The 18,047-nt window shown below is 41.6% G+C and overlaps 1 pseudogene; it reads left to right on the top strand.

Annotated features, from left to right (window-relative positions):
- Positions 1 to 10,621: 10,621 nt before the first annotated feature.
- On the top strand, positions 10,622 to 18,047 carry LOC139412567 (carboxypeptidase B2-like; annotated as a pseudogene).

The following is an 18,047-nucleotide window of genomic DNA, read 5'->3' as shown; positions in this document are numbered from 1 at the left end:
TGGTCAGAGCACACGTACCTTGCCAGTCTCCTCTAAGAATGAGTCTCAGCACTCTTTTGGGTCCACAGATCCACCACACATCAGCCAGACCACTAGTTTGGTTTAGGCCTGTAACTGGCCAATACAGAGCCCAACAGCTGTTCAGCAGTAACATCAACAATGGTCAGTGGAATTATCAAACTGGTCAGAGCACACGTACCTTGCCAGTCTCCTCTAAGAATGAGTCTCAGCACTCTTTTGGGTCCACAGATCCACCACACATCAGCCAGACCACTAGTTTGGTTTAGGCCTGTAACTGGCCAAGTGGCATTAATGGTTATGTTACTACTGCAATCAGCTTCAGGCAATCTCCCATAATCAATGCCATTACCTGTACCCGTGATGCAGCTGTAATTGCCCCCATATGCCTTAACACCCCAAGGGGCCCGATGAGGAGGTACTGTAGGAAACACAAGGCTCAAAGAGCATGCAGTCCTTTCTTTTCAGGGTCTTAGCTGTATACCTCATACAAGACAGCCACAAATTGTCCCTACCATCAAAACCAGTCTCAGTGCCTAATTGATCAATAGCTGAATAGTCTCTAACGTTAATTACCTGAATGGGATTTGAAATAGTGGTGGTGGGTGCTAGGCTCGTTCCAGGGGTGGTAGAGGAGTGTGTCTGGCTCTGGTTCGTCTGGGACCTCTGTGGTTTTGGCAGCACCTTAATAAAAAACACACCCATCGTGTCTGCCCTGGTCCTTTGTAGTCCGAGGGTGTAAGTCCCTGCATCAGAGAGCTTAATGGTTTTGATGGTTAGTAGGATTTCATTACCTTTACAAAGTTCAACAGTGCTCCCAGGTTTCCCCCATATCATGGAAAACATATCCACCTTTGTGGGATCCCCTATGCTATGAGGATACCCTCTTCTCCAATCCTAGAACTGTACCAAGTTGGTTATCATGTAATCCCCATACGGACACCCTCCCCCATTACACAGGTACACTGACACTCCTGTAAAGCCCCACCCTCTCCCAGAGAACACATCAGCAGCCAGAGGCCAAACCACACTTCCACTTCTATGAACGCAACACAGTGATGGGAGGGCGGGGTCAGGGAAGCTTCGTTAAGAGAGTGAAACCCCGAGCCATATTGGTTTCGGTTCTTCTCTCTAACTCTGTGATGGTTCGGCAGTGTCACTGTGTCCTACCCTCCAACAATGTGTGATATGTCCCCAGGTAGCTACCGCAAAGGCTGTCACCAGGAGCACTTGGTATGGCCCTCCCAACGGGCTGCTTCACATCTATTCTCCACAGGGACTGGATTGAGTGAATCACCTTCTCCTTTAATTCACCTGTAATGCATAAAATCTTGGACATACAGGTTTGGTTAACAAACAGTTTCTCATTTGTTCTCTCTGATTATATCTTTAACCTCCATGCCTATTTGTTAGCTAGAATATATGTTTTTTTTTAAATTATTTATTATTATTATAAAAATTATTTTATTATCCAATAGGCCCCATCCTATCCTAGACCACAATTTACCCATCCCCCTTTTGATACCTTACCTACTCTAAATAATAACTTAGGTAAGATTAGTATATTATCCTTCTGTTCTGACATTATCATGTAGGAGCGCCCCTTTCATTCTCCACATGTCAATTCTCCCTTTTGTCTCCACTCAGTAACTGTTATCTTTGCTCGTCCTGGCGCCCCTTCAAAAACTTCTCCTCTCTGCTCTCCAACCTTCAAGGTCTCCGCAGCGCGGGGAGGGCTGTTCTGTCTGCCTTTTCCCCCTTTCTGTCTGTAGCTCTTTTTCTCATGTTTCCACATTTTAACTAAATGTCTCACTGTTTGGCTTTATCTAAACTCATGGATTTTTTTTTTGAAAAACATGTCTATGGTGGCAATTTCTAAAGTCCTTATATAGGTTAATTAAACTCCACTATAATTAATTTACCTTAAAAAATTAATTAAATACAAAAATAACAAATAAAAAAACAGTATTACCCATGACCACAAATTCATTATTCAAATGGCACCCCCCTGTGGCTGATTAGACCACCCGGGAGAGCCATGAAAGTAGGTCAAAGGTTACACCATCCCCTTACATTCGTGTTCCATACCATATTAGACATATTAAAGAACCCTTTATCTTGTAAAAATTCACTTGTGTAATTAAAACTCAGAAAATAAAACAAATAATATATTAATAATATTCCATATGTGAGTGTACCCCTTTAAGATATCTTGTCTCTGTGAACAGGGAAATCCCCTTAACCCAAACGTTTACTACAAAAACAAAACCTAATAATTACGATAATCCCCTCAAACTCAAATAATTTGCCTCAATGTTTCATGTCTTACATTCGTGTTTCTCCAAATTGTCTCCCCAAAATACTTCTTAAATACCCAGCCATTAGACACACACACAACTGTGATAAACGTACACGGCTCTTTAACATAAAATAAAATCAGCCTGCAATCCACTCTGCGGATTGTTCCCCATAATGAAAACAGATTCTAATGTTAGTATACCTTAACCTCCTGTTTCATTTCAATGATGTTATCTGAACAATCAAACCAAAATCAATAACCGGGAAGTACTTGTGTAAATTAATTAAAATAACAAAATAAATCTATCTTATTTCTCAGCACTTGGTTAGAACACCCCTCCCGTCTTACATCGACCACACCCGTCGCCCCGTCTCCCGTACCTAGTGTATGTCTTATCTATTACTCAGTGGCTCAATTAATGTTTAACGTAAGTATGTTCAGATGTTGATTATGTAATTCTACAATATTAGTATAGTTCAAACCTCATAATATAAATCTACACACAGAATTTTACGTTAATAGAGTTGAACACTTTTTCCAACAGTCATGCACACCCCCTCAATATTCTATGATATAACTCTGTGCAAACATCTCATCAGCAAGCCCGCAACTTTTTAAACATTCTCACCAGTACCAGCTCCAACTGAAATACCTAATGTACCACACCCAGCTTGGCAGGCTCAAATTAATGCAACTCAGACATCTCATCTGAAGGTCCCCGACCTCATTCATACCGATATTAGTCCCCGACTGAATATCAAGCGTATTTCATGCACACGATTTGAGTCTCACAAATCTTAATTCACGCCAGTAAGCTTCAACTTACACCATACACAGACAAATCTTCATTCACCCCAGTAAGCAGACCAGTGGGAGACGCAATGGCCCCTCCTTCTATCCATTCTCTGCACAGCTTCTCACCCCGTCTCTTCCACTCCCCACTCTCTTCACCTCCATTCACTTCTAAAGTGGACTTCAGCGTTTTCAACACCTTTTCTATTTCCAACAACATTTTATGTACACTACAATACTGTCAACAACCTATGCCTTTACTCAAACCCAAGTGGTACCCTTTCCATACGGTTAAATCGGCCCCCAATTAGGTCTAAAGTAAGAACTAAATTATGCACTGTGGGTCCCCTGGGGTATTAAGTAGTCTAGTGTCCCCCGGATTATCACCTTTACTTCTGTACCAAATGTACAAAATAAAAAATACAATCACTCCATATGACTAACGTGTCGACCGGATCACGTTTCTAGAACAACTTAATGTCTCACTCAAACTTGGTAGTCAGTGCGCCGACTTTACTACCCGATGTACTTCACACACACCTATGCTTTGTTAGGACCTTAGAGAGACCCTCTCCACAGGGCTAAATCGGTCTCAAGTCCAAGTAATCAATTTAATTATCCGTCATTCACACTTGGCCCTGCCTAGTACATCACATTCGCATCATATGGCTTTCCATTCGCACTTTGGTGGTCACCCGTTACCCACCATTCATACATGTAGTAAGTGTTCTCTGTTACCACCTACCAGCCAGGCATACTAGTACATACCATACACAATGCATCATTCAGTATTGTTGATCAATAATAAAATTGCAGTTGCCAATGGAGATATTACTTTCTCAACTATTTTCCAATCTCACACATCATAATAGTTTAAATGTAGTAATTTACATCAAACAGGTGTCTCACAAAACTAAATTTGGATAACTCCAATGTGCAGAACTTTAGTTTTTCACAACAGGTGTCTGCTTACCTTTTTTAGTTGACCGGTCAGGATTTGTGAGACACACCGTCCGAAGACAGTACTGGCCAATCGGCTGGCACACCAATGTCCAGCGATGTCCTTTACCAGATCACGTCGGTGGTCACCATGTTAGAGTTGCGTAAATTCGAATCTGGTATCAGGATAAATATAACAATGAGTCACCAATTTTATACTATGTATTTTTTATTAGCTAAGTAATAAATGGCAAATGCAACTTTCGTATATACGAGCTCACTGTAATACCACGCAGGGCAGAACAGAGAACTGACAAGATGTATGTAAACAGTATTCTTATACTGACATTGTCCCAACCCGTCTGTTGGCCTATCACAGTAGAGACTGGGCGTGGTTTAGACTCACCCAGCCTATTATTGATTGTTGTCGTACACGCTGGTACCAGCCCCCGGGCGCTCCAGTTGATAGATGTAACTTGCTGTGAAGAATATCTATGCGCTCATGCTCAATACCCATACCGTTATCTCGCACCTGGCTCCTGTTATCTAACAAAAGGCCGCTTGTTCTCGCAACACCCCGCTCTGAATGTGCCTCCCCCAACTCATTGAACAGTTCCTGTCTTCATGCTACTCTGTATTTTTCCATCATGAGAAAGGCCCATGGCCCTGAAACTTTTAACAATGTTTCAAGTCAGCTATGTTGCATAACACATACATACATCCACACAAGCCAACAGCAGATCATATTCAATCATATATATGCAAATGGCTATAATGTAAAATACAGAATCCAGAAATTCCATGAGTAACAAGACACGACTTAAGAAAAAAAATGACACGAGTCGACATTGATAAACATAATCGATGAATTACTTGTGATAAAAAATAATAGCTGGATTAACGTTAGTTAGCTGTAACGTAGGTGTTGTGCTGCTGTTTTTTATTAGAATTTTTTTATTTCACCTTTATTTAACCAAGTAGGCTAGTTGAGAACAAGTTCTTATTTGCAACTGCGACCTGGCCAAGATAAAGCATAGCAGTGTGAACAGACAACACAGAGTTACACATGGCGTAAACAATTAACAAGTCAATAACACAGTAGAAAAAAGAGAGTCTATATACATTGTGTGCAAAAGGCATGAGGAGGTAGGCGAATAGTTACAATTTTGCAGATTAACACTGGAGTGATAAATGATCAGATGGTCATGTACAGGTAGAGATATTGGTGTGCAAAAGAGCAGAAAAGTAAATAAATAAAAACAGTATGGGGATGAGGTAGGTAAAATTGGGTGGGCTATTTACCGATAGACTATGTACAGCTGCAGCGATCGGTTAGCTGCTCAGATAGCAGATGTTTGAAGTTGGTGAGGGAGATAAAAGTCTTCAACTTCAGCGATTTTTGCAATTCGTTCCAGTCACAGGCAGCAGAGAACTGGAACGAAAGGCGGCCAAATTAGATGTTGGCTTTAGGGATGATCAGTGAGATACACCTGCTGGAGCGCGTGCTACTGGAACGAAAGGCGGCCAAATTAGATGTTGGCTTTAGGGATGATCAGTGAGATACACCTGCTGGAGCGCGTGCTACGATGGGTGTTGCCATCGTGACCAGTGAACTTAGATAAGGCGGAGCTTTACCTAGCATGGACTTGTAGATGACCTGGAGCAAGTGGGTCTGGCGACGAATATGTAGCGAGGGCCAGCCGACTAGAGCATACAGGTCGCAGTGGTGGGTGGTATAAGGTGCTTTAGTAACAAAACGGATGGCACTGTGATAATCTCAGACAATATGAAAGAGAGGTTGAACAGGCTGGTAATAGGGGTTGCGACAATGGCGGTGGATAGTTTCAGAAATAGAGGGTCCAGATTGTCAAGCCCAGCTGATTTGTACGGGTCCAGGTTTTGCAGCTCTTTCAGAACATCTGCTATCTGGATTTGGGTAAAGGAGAACCTGGAGAGGCTTGGGTGAGTAGCTGCGGGGGGGGGGGGGCGGAGCTGTTGGCCGAGGTTGGAGTAGCCAGGAGGAAGGCATGGCCAGCCGTTGAGAAATGCTTGTTGAAGTTTTCGATAATCATGGATTTATTGGTGGTGACCGTGTTATCTAGCCTCAGTGCAGTGGGCAGCTGGGAGGAGGTGCTCTTGTTCTCCATGGACTTCACAGTGTCCCAGAACTTTTTGGAGTTAGAGCTACAGGATGCAAATTTCTGCCTGAAGAAGCTGGCCTTTGCTTTCCTGACTGACTGCGTGTATTGGTTCCTGACTTCCTTGAACAGTTGCATACAGGTCGCAGTGGTGGGTGGTATAAGGTGCTTTATTAACAAAACGGATGGCACTGTGATAAACTGCATCCAGTTTGCTGAGTAGAGTGTTGGAAGCTATTTTGTAGATGACATCGCCAAAGTCGAGGATCGGTAGGATAGTCAGTTTTACTAGGGTAAGTTTGGCGGCGTGAGTGAAGGAGGCTTTGTTGCGGAATAGAAAGCAGACTCTAGATTTGATTTTAGATTGGAGATGTTTGATATGAGTCTGGAAGGAGAGTTTACAGTCTAGCCAGACACCTAGGTACTTATAGATGTCCACATATTCTAGGTCGGAACCATCCAGGGTGGTGATGCTAGTCGGGCGTGCGGGTGCAGGCAGCGAACGGTTGAAAAGCATGCATTTTACTAGCGTTTAAGAGCAGTTGGAGGACACGGAAGGAGTGTTGTATGGCATTGAAGCTCGTTTGGAGGTTAGATAGCACAGTGTCCAAGGACGGGCCGGAAGTATACAGAATGGTGTCGTCTGCGTAGAGGTGGATCAGGGAATCGCCCGCAGCAAGAGCAACATCATTGATATATACAGAGAAAAGAGTCGGCCCGAGAGGGGGGGCGGAGCTGTTGGCCGAGGTTGGAGTAGCCAGGAGGAAGGCATGGCCAGCCGTTGAGAAATGCTTGTTGAAGTTTTCGATAATCATGGATTTATTGGTGGTGACCGTGTTATCTAGCCTCAGTGCAGTGGGTAGCTGGGAGGAGGCGCTCTTGTTCTCCATGGACTTCACAGTGTCCCAGAACTTTTTGGAGTTAGAGCTACAGGATGCAAATTTCTGCCTGAGGAAGCTGGCCTTTGCTTTCCTGACTGACTGCGTGTATTGGTTCCTGACTTCCCTGAACAGTTGCATATCGTGGGGACTATTCGATGCTATTGCAGTCCGCCACAGGATGTTTTTGTGCTGGTCGAGGGCAGTCAGGTCTGGAGTGAACCAAGGGCTATATCTGTTCTTAGTTCTGCATTTTTTGAACGGAGCATGCTTATCTAAAATGGTGAGGAAGTTACTTTTAAAGAATGACCAGGCATCCTGAACTGACAGGATGAAGTCAATGTCCTTCCAGGATACCCGGGCCAGGTCGATTAGAAAGGCCTGCTCACAGAAGTGTTTTAGGGAGCGTTTGAGGGGTGGTCGTTTGACTGCGGATCCGTAGCGGATACAGGCAATGAGGCAGTGATCGCTGAGATCCTGGTTGAAGACAGCGGAGGTGTATTTGGAGGGCCAGTTGGTCAGGATGATATCTATGAGGGTGCCCATGTTTACGGATTTAGGGTTGTACCTGGTAGGTTCCATGATAATTTGTGTGAGATTGAGGGCATCTAGCTTAGATTGTAGGATGGCCGGGGTGTTAAGCATATCCCAGTTTAGGTCACCTAACAGCACGAACTCTGAAGATAGATGGGGGGCAATCAATTCACAAATGGTGTCCAGGGCACAGCTGGGAGCTGAGGGGGGTCGGTAGCAGGCGGCAACAGTGAGAGACTTATTTCTGGAGAGTGTAATTTTTAAAATTAGTAGTTCAAACTGTTTGGGTATGGACCTGGAAAGTACGACATTACTTTGCAGGCTATCTCTGCAGTAGACTGCAACTCCTCCCCCTTTGGCAGTTCTATCTTGACGGAAAATGTTATAGTTGGGCATGGAAATCTCAGAATTTTTGGTGGCCTTCCTGAGCCAGGATTCAGACACGGCAAGGACATCAGGGTTAGCAGAGTGTGCTAAAGCAGTGAGTAAAACAAACTTAGGGAGGAGGCTTCTGATGTTGACATGCATGAAACCAAGGCTTTTTCGATCACAGAAGTCAACAAATGAGGGTTCCTGGGGACATGCAGGGCCTGGGTTTACCTCCACATCACCCGTGGAACAGAGGAGGAGTAGTATGAGGGTGCGGCTAAAGGCTATCAAAACTGGTCGCCTAGAGCGTTGGGGACAAAGAATAAAAGGAGCAGATTTCTGGGCATGGTAGAATATATTCAGGGCATAATGCGCAGACAGGGGTATCGTGGGGTGCGGGTACAGCGGAGGTAAGCCCAGGCACTGGGTGATGATAAGAGAGGTTGTATCTCTGGACATGCTGGTGAGGTGAGGTCACCGCATGTGTGGGAGGTGGGACAAAGGAGGTATCAGGGGTATGAAGAGTGGAACTAGGGGCTCCATTGTAAACTAAAATAATGATAACTAACCTGAACAACAGTATACAAGGCATATTGACATTTGAGAGAGACATACAGCGAGGCATACCGTAATCACAGGTGTTGATTGGGAGAGCTAGCTAAACCAGTAGGTGAGACAACAACAGCAGGTAAAATGGCGTTGACTAGGCAGAGAGGGTCGGATTAACTACACACAGAGCCTGAGTGCGGCTGGGGCCGACAGATAAAACATAAACAAACAGAATGGAGTACCGTGATTAATGGACAGTCCAGCAGGCACCAGCTATGTAGTCAAGTGATCACAGTGTCCAGGTTGACAGCTAAGTTAGCTATAATGCTAAAGCAATCAGTCGCAAGTTTTGTCTAGTTAGCTGGACAAATATCTAACATCTCTTAACAAAGATGTACATAAAACACAAAATTCCAACCTGATTAGATCACACAAACATTGAGCAAGTTGATCATGGACAGACATCTTAATAACACAACCTCTAAACCGGAAGGGTTTGTGCTGTAAATTGACTATTGGTTTTAATTTTAGGTTAGCGCTCCGTTATTATTATACCTCAGCGAGCGCATAACGCCACCTGGTGTAGTCAGTGATGTGTATAAAATTATCTTGGCACTCCTCAATTGTACTAAATATTTTGGAAGCTATAGAAAGTAATTTATTCATGTTTACATTCGTTTTTGAAAAGTGTATTATATTACAGACACTTTAATGCATACTTTTAAATTATATTATGTGTGTTAAACATAAAAATAAAATAAAAATTGAGTACTAATGTTACTGTCCCCCCTATTTATTTATTTTTTAAACATGTAATATGTCCTTGAAACATTTAATTGAAATACTGTAGAATTCCATTCATTCCTATGGAGAACTACTCTTACTAGGGAGTGCCAATATGGCCGACCAGAGGCTTCAAAGCCTCTAACTGGCCAATAAATAGCTAAAAACAATCTAGGGTTTATATACGTCATTGGGTGTAGCAAAGTGAATTTGTCTGTGAGCTGGTCCGAATTTGCATAATATACATACAATATTCTGTAGACCTACTAAAGCAAATAGTAGGCCTAACTTAAGCAAATTATTTGATGTCTAAATGCAGGTCCAGGATAAAGTTTAAACCCAAATAAATTACAATACATCATTTTGTTAACCAAGATGTGGATTTTTTTTTAAAGAAAGACATATTATATATATTTTTTAATTTGGGGGGGTGTATTAAACAGCTCACTGTTATTGCAAAGCAGCCCAAAGCCCTCCTCAAAAAAGTAAAGTTTAACTTAGACTTTACTCTGGCTAAATCAACAAAGATCTCTCTTTCTCTCTCTCTCTCTCTCGAAAAAGCTTGGTTAAGGCCTTACAAATATTGCATACCAAGCAAATTTAAGGAAGTGCACTTTAAAATTCTATATAAGATATATCCATGTAATTCGATGTTGTCCAAGGTGAGAATCAGACTCACTTGTTCTTTGAATGTAAAGTTGTGTCAGAATTTTGGGAAAACCTTGCAGAATACTTATTTACCATTATGAACACTGTCAAGCAATGTAAGCAATGTAAGTTGTTGATTTTTGTATTATGAATAAACATTTATTTATTTAAAAAAAAGTCATTGCGCAAAAATGAATTTTTCAAAGAAAAGGGAAGAAGACAATGCATGTAGGGTGTTCTAGTAAGAGTGGACATGGAACAATTTCTTTATTGAGTTATCAGGGAAAGCTGTGTGCTTGGTGTGCAAAGAGAGCATCGCTGTCTTGACAGACTACATCTTGTCGCGACACTTCCAGACAAAGCATGCAGAGAAATATAGGAATATGTATTCTGGGCAGAGGGCAAGTGCATCGAAGGAGTTGCTTTCTCAGTTGCAAAAGCAGCAAGGACTTTTCACAAAACTGCATTCAGCAAACGACGGGATGGCGGGAGCTGGCTATGTACTGTCCCACGAAATTGCTAAACATAGCAAGCCATTCGCTGAGGGCGAATTAATTAAATAATGTTTAATTGACTCTGCAGCAATACATCGCCCCGCCAAGAAAGAGGTAAAAAAAAATATTTCCCTGTCAAGACGAACAGTGACACGGCATGTTGTGGATATAACAGAGAATATGGAACAACAGTTGAAAGACAAGGTAAAGGATTTCTTGGCCCTGGATGAGAGCAGTGATGCACTTGACACAGCGCAGTTGTTAGTATTCTAACGAGGCATAACCCCAGACGTTGAAATTACAGTGCAGTCAATGAAGAGCACTTCCCACAGACGGAAATATTTATTGGGGGAGGTTAATAAGTGTGTGGCAAAGCTGGAACTGAGTTTTGAAAAGTTATCCAGTGTGACCACTGATGGGTGCCAAAACTTGACAGGAAAAAACGTTGCCCTTGTGAAAAGGATACAAGATCAAGTAGATGAGCTTAACCCAGATCAGAACATTATTTTTCTGCATTGCATTATTCATCAGGTGCTCTGTAAATGTGTTCTGAAAATGAGCCATGTTGTGGATACAGTCACTGAAGTGATAAACTTCATAAGAGCTAAATCTTTCAACCACAGGCAGTTTCTCATGTTGGAAGTGACAGAGTCGGGTCATGCAGATTTCCCCGAACAAAACAAACGTGAGATGGCTGATTTTGGGGAAGGTGCTTAAAAGGGCGTGGGACCGGAAGTCGGAGATTGCTGAGTTTTTACAAATGAAAGGAAAATATATGGATTTCCCTCAACTGCAAGATAAAGAATGGTTGGCTGATTTGGCCTTCACGGTGGACATCATGACCTTCATGAATGAACTGAATTCCAAACTACAAGGGAAGGGCCTTTTTGCACATCAGATGTACAGCCTTGTCTAAGCCTTCAAGGGAAATTACTCCTCCCGTAGAAGTCAACAATCTCACCCACCTTCCGACATTACTAGTCTGTTCCCTACTAGATGACCAGCGGGAGAAGTATATATCGGTGCGCTGCGTGCTTTGAGCGGTGAGTTTTCTCCTCGTTTTGAGGATTTCAAAGTGTTGGAAAATGACATGCTGTTGGTTTCCTCTCCTTTCACCTTCAATGTGGATAACGCTTCTACTGACCTGCAACTTGAGCTTATCGATCTTCAGTCTGATGCACTGATTGGAGAATTATTCAAAACAATGTCACTGACGAGGTTCTATGCATCTCTCAATGAACAAAACATTTCAACGATTAGGAGTCATGCTCAGAAGATGCTTGTACTGTTTGGGTCAACCTATGTATGTGAACAGACATTTTCAGTGATGAAATATAACAAGTCAAGGCACAGATCATCTCTTACTGAATCTCACCTCTCAGCAATCCTGCGTCAGAAACTGTACCTGACTTCACTGCTTTAGTCAATGCCCCTCAGAGACTTCACTCCTTTCACTGATTGAGTAGTTTAAATGTACTGTTGAGCTCTCTCTCTCTCTCTTTCTTGTGTTTTTGTGCATACCCGTTAACAAGGTGGTGGTGCTGAATGCACAGTGTACTTTTCCCTCCGTGTAGTTCATTGCATGTTTAATCATGAAAATACCTACCAAAAGGAGAACATGGGATGTGGTTCATTTCTCTTCATGTTAAAAAAGTAAAATAAGTAGCATTTCTGGACGTGACTTACAGTAGATATATCTGTCAACACAGTCATACACATTATGTATAACCCTGTAATATGATTCTGGACCACGATTTCAAAAATATATTCTAATATGGAAATAATTGCCATGGAAATAATTGCCCAGGCCTGCTCTAACCAAGTAAACTAATTTGACTTGGTGAAAATCAGTCAAATTACTAACTTGCTTACCACTTTTTCAATGTGGTTTATTCCTTCACAGACTCCATGAAATGATGACCTCTTCCTAAATATTTGGTCAAAAAGATGAATTTGGTGTATGGTTTCCTAGAAACAAGGGTGGCTCAACTTACCCCTTTGGCTCAACTTACCTCACTCTCCCCTACATCTCAATAGTCTAGTGACCTCTCCTCATCTCCTTTCCTATGTGCAGATGAACAGGAGACGAGAAAAGGAAGCCACATTAGCCTATTTGTCCTTTGTCTTTCACAGTAACCAAGTACTTTCAATCCAAGTCACTACACACATACAAGCAGATATTGTGAGGAACATATCCAGCCAATAACTGCCTCATCAAAAAGTTCAGATTTCTTGGCTTAATGGCTAAGGTGTTGGGTTTACAGTAGCAAGATCTTGAGTTCAAGCCCCAGGTTTGGACTACCAGCTGACTTCGCTTAAACTTCAATATTGATTTTGTTATGTTATGCCCTTACGGTCATATCCATGATATAAGCTTTCAGTATTATGAAATGCATGTAGAATGTTTTTAATTGTTCAGAGAAATCCCCAAGAGTACGAATGTGTGTTTGTTTCAGAGTGCTACTGGACAACACAGAGGAACTGATCGAGATGCAGACCAGGAATGAATCGTCAGACCCTCGAAGCAGCATATCTTATTATGATCGATACCATTCTCTGGAGGACGTAAGAGACCTGGAGGACGTAAGATACCTGACTGTGTCCTGACTGTGGTTATTAACATAACCTTTATGTAATGTAACATTAACATAATCTCAATGTAACATCCCATTAACATTACTTTAACGTCATAACCTCTTCTGGGCCCATATTCATACAGCGTCTCAGCGTTAGAGTGCTGATCTAGGACCGTTATGATGCTTCTTAGATAGTAACATTATATGGCCAGGGGCAGCTGGTCCTAGATCAGTTATAGTACTGTGAAACACTATGAATACAAGGCTCTTTTCATTTGTGATCCCAGCTGGTAGATGTCAAGTATGTTTTTATTATGAAAATGTTATCATGCTGTCTCTTTTATAGATATACTATTGGATCAACAAGCCTGCCTAGGAACACCCAGACATGGTCAAAGTCATCCTGATTGGCTCATCGTATGAAAAACGGCCACTTTACGTTCTCAAGGTTCCCCAAGCTGTCTTTTTAGCAATGATTCATACAATTATTCTATTTTTAAATAATGTCATAGTCATTTTATAAGTCATTTTATACTGATCAAATGATTGAATTTCTCTGTTGTCTTTTTCAGTTGTCTGGCCGTCAAGAGAGAGCTGAAAAGAGAGCTATGCGGATTGACTGTGGCATTCACGCTAGTGAGTGGATCTCCCCAGCTTTCTGCCTGTGGTTTGTGCAATATGTCAGTACCATGTTCCTAAAACCCCGATTTTCTACCAACTTATACTCTTTTCTATTCTGATAGGCCATACTGTATAGATATTTGGTTATATAGCATCTTCATAACTCATTGGTTATGAAGTACAATTGAACATTTTTATGATGGCTCTGGAATTGTATTAAATCATATTGTACACTATTTTGATTTGGAACATAGACAGCTATGTTAAAATGTGTTTCCTGCACAAATTTTCCCCACATAAAGCTCTTTTGTGGAATAATTCATACATAGCTGTAAGGAATAAGTCATTGTTCTACCCCAGCTGGCATGAGAGGAATATTGACTTTGTTCTTGATGTTTTTGACATCAGGAGTAATATTCTTACATATGAACTATTTATAACATTGAATGATTTTCCAATACCTTCAGAGAGTTTATTTCTGTGATCAAAGGGAGTTTTTCCTAGCCACCGTGCTTCTACACCTGCATTGCTTGCTGTTTGGGGTTTTAGGCTGGGTTTCTGTACAGCACTTTGAGATATCAGCTGATGTTCGGAGGGCTATATAAATACATTTGATTTGATTTTTTATTTGATTTGAAAGCCATTCCCAGTGGTCTAACAACACTAATGAAAACTCATCTTAGCTTTGGTAATGATCACAAAGCCACTATTTTGATTTGGAACATAGACAGCTATATAAAAATGTTGAATCTTCCCTGTGCTCCTTCCTCAGGCCTTGAATTTCTATAATCTAAACAATGACATCACCGAGATGCTGAACAGTATGGACATCTATGTGCTGCCTGTCATGAACCCGGATGGATACAAGTACACATGGACAACGGTAAAGAATAAGGCAATTAATAAGATGTATCGAAATTGAGTCAGTGGTTGCGTTCCAGGACGACAACATTGCAGACGTGGTGTTGACCACGTGGTATTGATAGTCGTGTGCTACCTCATCGACTGCGCAGTCGGGCGTCAGATTGCTATATAAAGTGGTCAACTCATATCCCACGATCCAGTGAGATCTGGCATGATTCTGCAATGTAGTCAGTCTGGAATTCTGCCAGTGCCTTCAAATATGTCAATCTGAGCTACACAAAAATGGTCATCTCCACGAGCACTGTGCATCATATGGACATACAGTTGAAGTCGGAAGTTTACATACACTTAGGTTGGAGTAATTAAAACTCGTTTTTCAACCACTACACAAATTTCTTGTTAACAAACTATAGTTTTGGCAAGTTGGTGCATGACACAAGTAATTTTCCAACAGTTGTTTACAGACAGATTATTTCACTTATAATCACAATCACAATTCCAGTGGGTCAGAGGTTTACATACACTAAGTTGACTGTGCCTTTAAACAGCTTGGAAAATTCCAGAAAATGGTGTCATGGCTTTAGAAGGCTCTGATAGGCTAATTGACATAATTTGAGGTTTACCTGTGGATGTATTTCAAGGCCTACCTTCAAACTCAGTGCCTCTTTGCTTGACATCATGGGGAAATCAAAAGAAATCAGCCAAGACCTCAGGAAAGAATTGTAGACCTCCACAAGTTTGGTTCATCCTTGGGAGCAATTTCCAAACGCCTGAAGGTACCACGTTCATCTGTACAAACAATAGTACGCAAGTATAAACCCCATGGAACCACGCAGCTGTCATACCGCTCAGGAAGGAGATGCGTTCTGTCTCCTAGAGATGAACGTACTTTGGTGCGAAAAGTGCAAATCAATCCCAGAACAACAGCAAAGGACCTTGTGAAGATGCTGGAGGAAACAGGTACAAACATATCTATATCCACAGTAAAACAAGTCCTATATCAACATAACCTGAAAGGCCGTTCAGCAATGAAGAAGCCACTGCTCCAGAACCACCATAAAAACCAAGACTATGGTTTGCAACTGCACATGGGGACAAAGATTATACTTTTTGGAGAAATGTCCTCTGGTCTGATGAAACAAAAATAGAACTGTTTGGCCATAATGACCATCGTTACGTTTGGAGGAAAAAGGGGGAGGCTTGCACGCCGAAGATCACCATCCCAAACGTGAAGCACTGGGGTAGCAGCATCATGTTGTGGGGGTGCTTTGCTGCAGGAGGGACTGGTGCACTTCACAAAATAGATGGCATCATGAGGAGGGAATAGTTTACATGTTGACTTTATTTTTCTGTTCAGTTTATACAATACCAGTTAACAGTTTGGGCACACCTACTCATTCAAGGTTTTTCTTTATTCTCACTATTTTCTGCATTGTATTATAATAGTGAAGGCATCAAAACTATGAAAAAACATATATGGAATCATGTAGTAACCAAAAAAGTGTTAAACAAATATATTTTAGAATCTTCAAAGTAGCCACCCTTTGCCTTGATGGCAGCTTTGCACACTCTCGCATTATCTTAAGCAGCTTCACTTGGAATGCTTTTCCAACAGTCTTGAAGGAGTTCCCACATATGCTGAGCACTTGTTGGCTGCTTTTCCTTCACTCTGCAGTCCAACTCATCCCAAACCATCTCAATTAGGTTGAGGTCAGGTGATTGTGGAGGCCGTGTCATCTGATGCAGCATGGAGGTATGTTTTGTGTCATTGTCCTGTTGAATAACAAATGCTAGTCCCACTAAGCGCAATCCAGATGGGATGGCGTATTGCTGCAGAATGCTGTGGTTGCCATGCTGGTTAAGTGTGCCTTTAATTCTAAATAAATCACAGACAGTGTCACCAGCAAAGCACCATCACACCTCCTTCTCCATGCTTCACCGTGGGGACCACACATGCGGAGATCATCAAAGTCTCTCAAATTAGTACTCATCAGACCAAAGGACAGATTTCCACCAGTCTAATGTCCATTGCTTGTGTTTCATGGCCCAAACAAGTATTTTCTTCTTATTGGTGTCCTTTAGTAGTCGTTTCTTTGCAGCAATTTGACCATAAAGGCCTTCATGCAGTCTCCTCTGAACAGTTGATGTTGAGATGTGTTTGTTATTTTAACTCTATGAAGCATTTATTTGTGCTGCAATCTGAGGTGCAGTTCACTCTAATTAATTTTTCCTCTGCAGCAGAGGTAACTCTGGGTCTTCCTTTCCTGTGGCGGTCCTCATGAGAGCCAGTTTCATCATAGCGCTTGATGGTTTTTGCGACTGCACTTGAAGAAACTGACCTTCATGTCTTAAAGTAATGATGGACTGTAATTTATCTTTTCTTATTTGAGCTGTTCTTGCCATAATATGGATTTGGTATTTTACCAAAGAGCGCTATCGTCTGTATACCACCCCTACCTTGTCACAACACATCTGATTGGCTCAAACGCATTAAGGAGGAAAGAAATTCCACAAATTAACTTTTAACAAGGCACAGCAGTTAATTGAAATGCATTCCAGGTGACTACCTCATGAAGTAATAATGCCAAGAGTGTGCAAGAGTGTGCAAACCAGTCATCAAGGCAAAGGGTGGCTACTTTGAAGCATCTCAAATAGAAAATATATTTAGATTTGGTAAACACTTTTTGTTACTACATGATTCCATATGTGTAATTTCATAGTTTTAATGTTTTCACTATTATTCTACAATTTACAAAATAGTACAAATGAACATAAACCCTTGAATGAGTTGGTGTGTCCAAACTTTTGACTGGTACTGTATGTTACGAATTTGCAAAATGTACAATATGTTACGATTGTCCAAAATGTACAATATTTGTAGAATTTGGTTAAAGAGTTAAGGAAAGGGTTAGGGTGAAGGGTTAGCTAAAATGCTAAGTAGTTGCAAAGTAGAAAACAAGTAGTAAGTAGTTGAAAAGATTCTCATTAGCTAAAAATGATAAACTTTCCCATGATGAGATTCAAACTGATGTTCGTGTTACATGCCCACCAATCCACCCTGACCAACCATCCTACTTTAGTTTTTGCATTAAGCAACCATCACTCTTATGTAACCATACCAAACGGAACATATCATACTAATTTGAGTGTCCCGAATTTACATTCACTATGTTACATCTAGTCTATGAGACCAGGCTGTTTTATAATAAAATGCTGACAATTGCTTTGTAAAGCTGTTATAAGTTATTGCTTTATAAACAGTCACTACAAAACAAGTTAAATTCCTTGTTCTTCCTTCGTCCTTTTCCAGACTTAGAGGTTCTGACGACTGGGCCTACAACCTGGGCATCCACTACTCCTTCACCTTTGAGCTGGAGGACCCTGGTCGATATGGTTTCCTCCTACCGCCATCATTCATCTCCAAGGCCTGCAATGAAGCCCTCCTCGCTCTTAAGAGTATCGCTCTCAGAAAACACAACCCCAACCCTAACCCTTTTATGCCCCTGAGAAGTTGGCAGTGTAAACCCGAGCAGTTTCACGTCTGA

The sequence above is a fragment of the Oncorhynchus clarkii genome, chromosome 7 (genome assembly GCF_045791955.1).
Source record: "Oncorhynchus clarkii lewisi isolate Uvic-CL-2024 chromosome 7, UVic_Ocla_1.0, whole genome shotgun sequence".
Classification (NCBI taxonomy): domain Eukaryota; kingdom Metazoa; phylum Chordata; class Actinopteri; order Salmoniformes; family Salmonidae; genus Oncorhynchus; species Oncorhynchus clarkii.
Note: the sequence above shows the minus strand (reverse complement) of the source record. Positions and strands in the feature narration are given on the sequence as shown.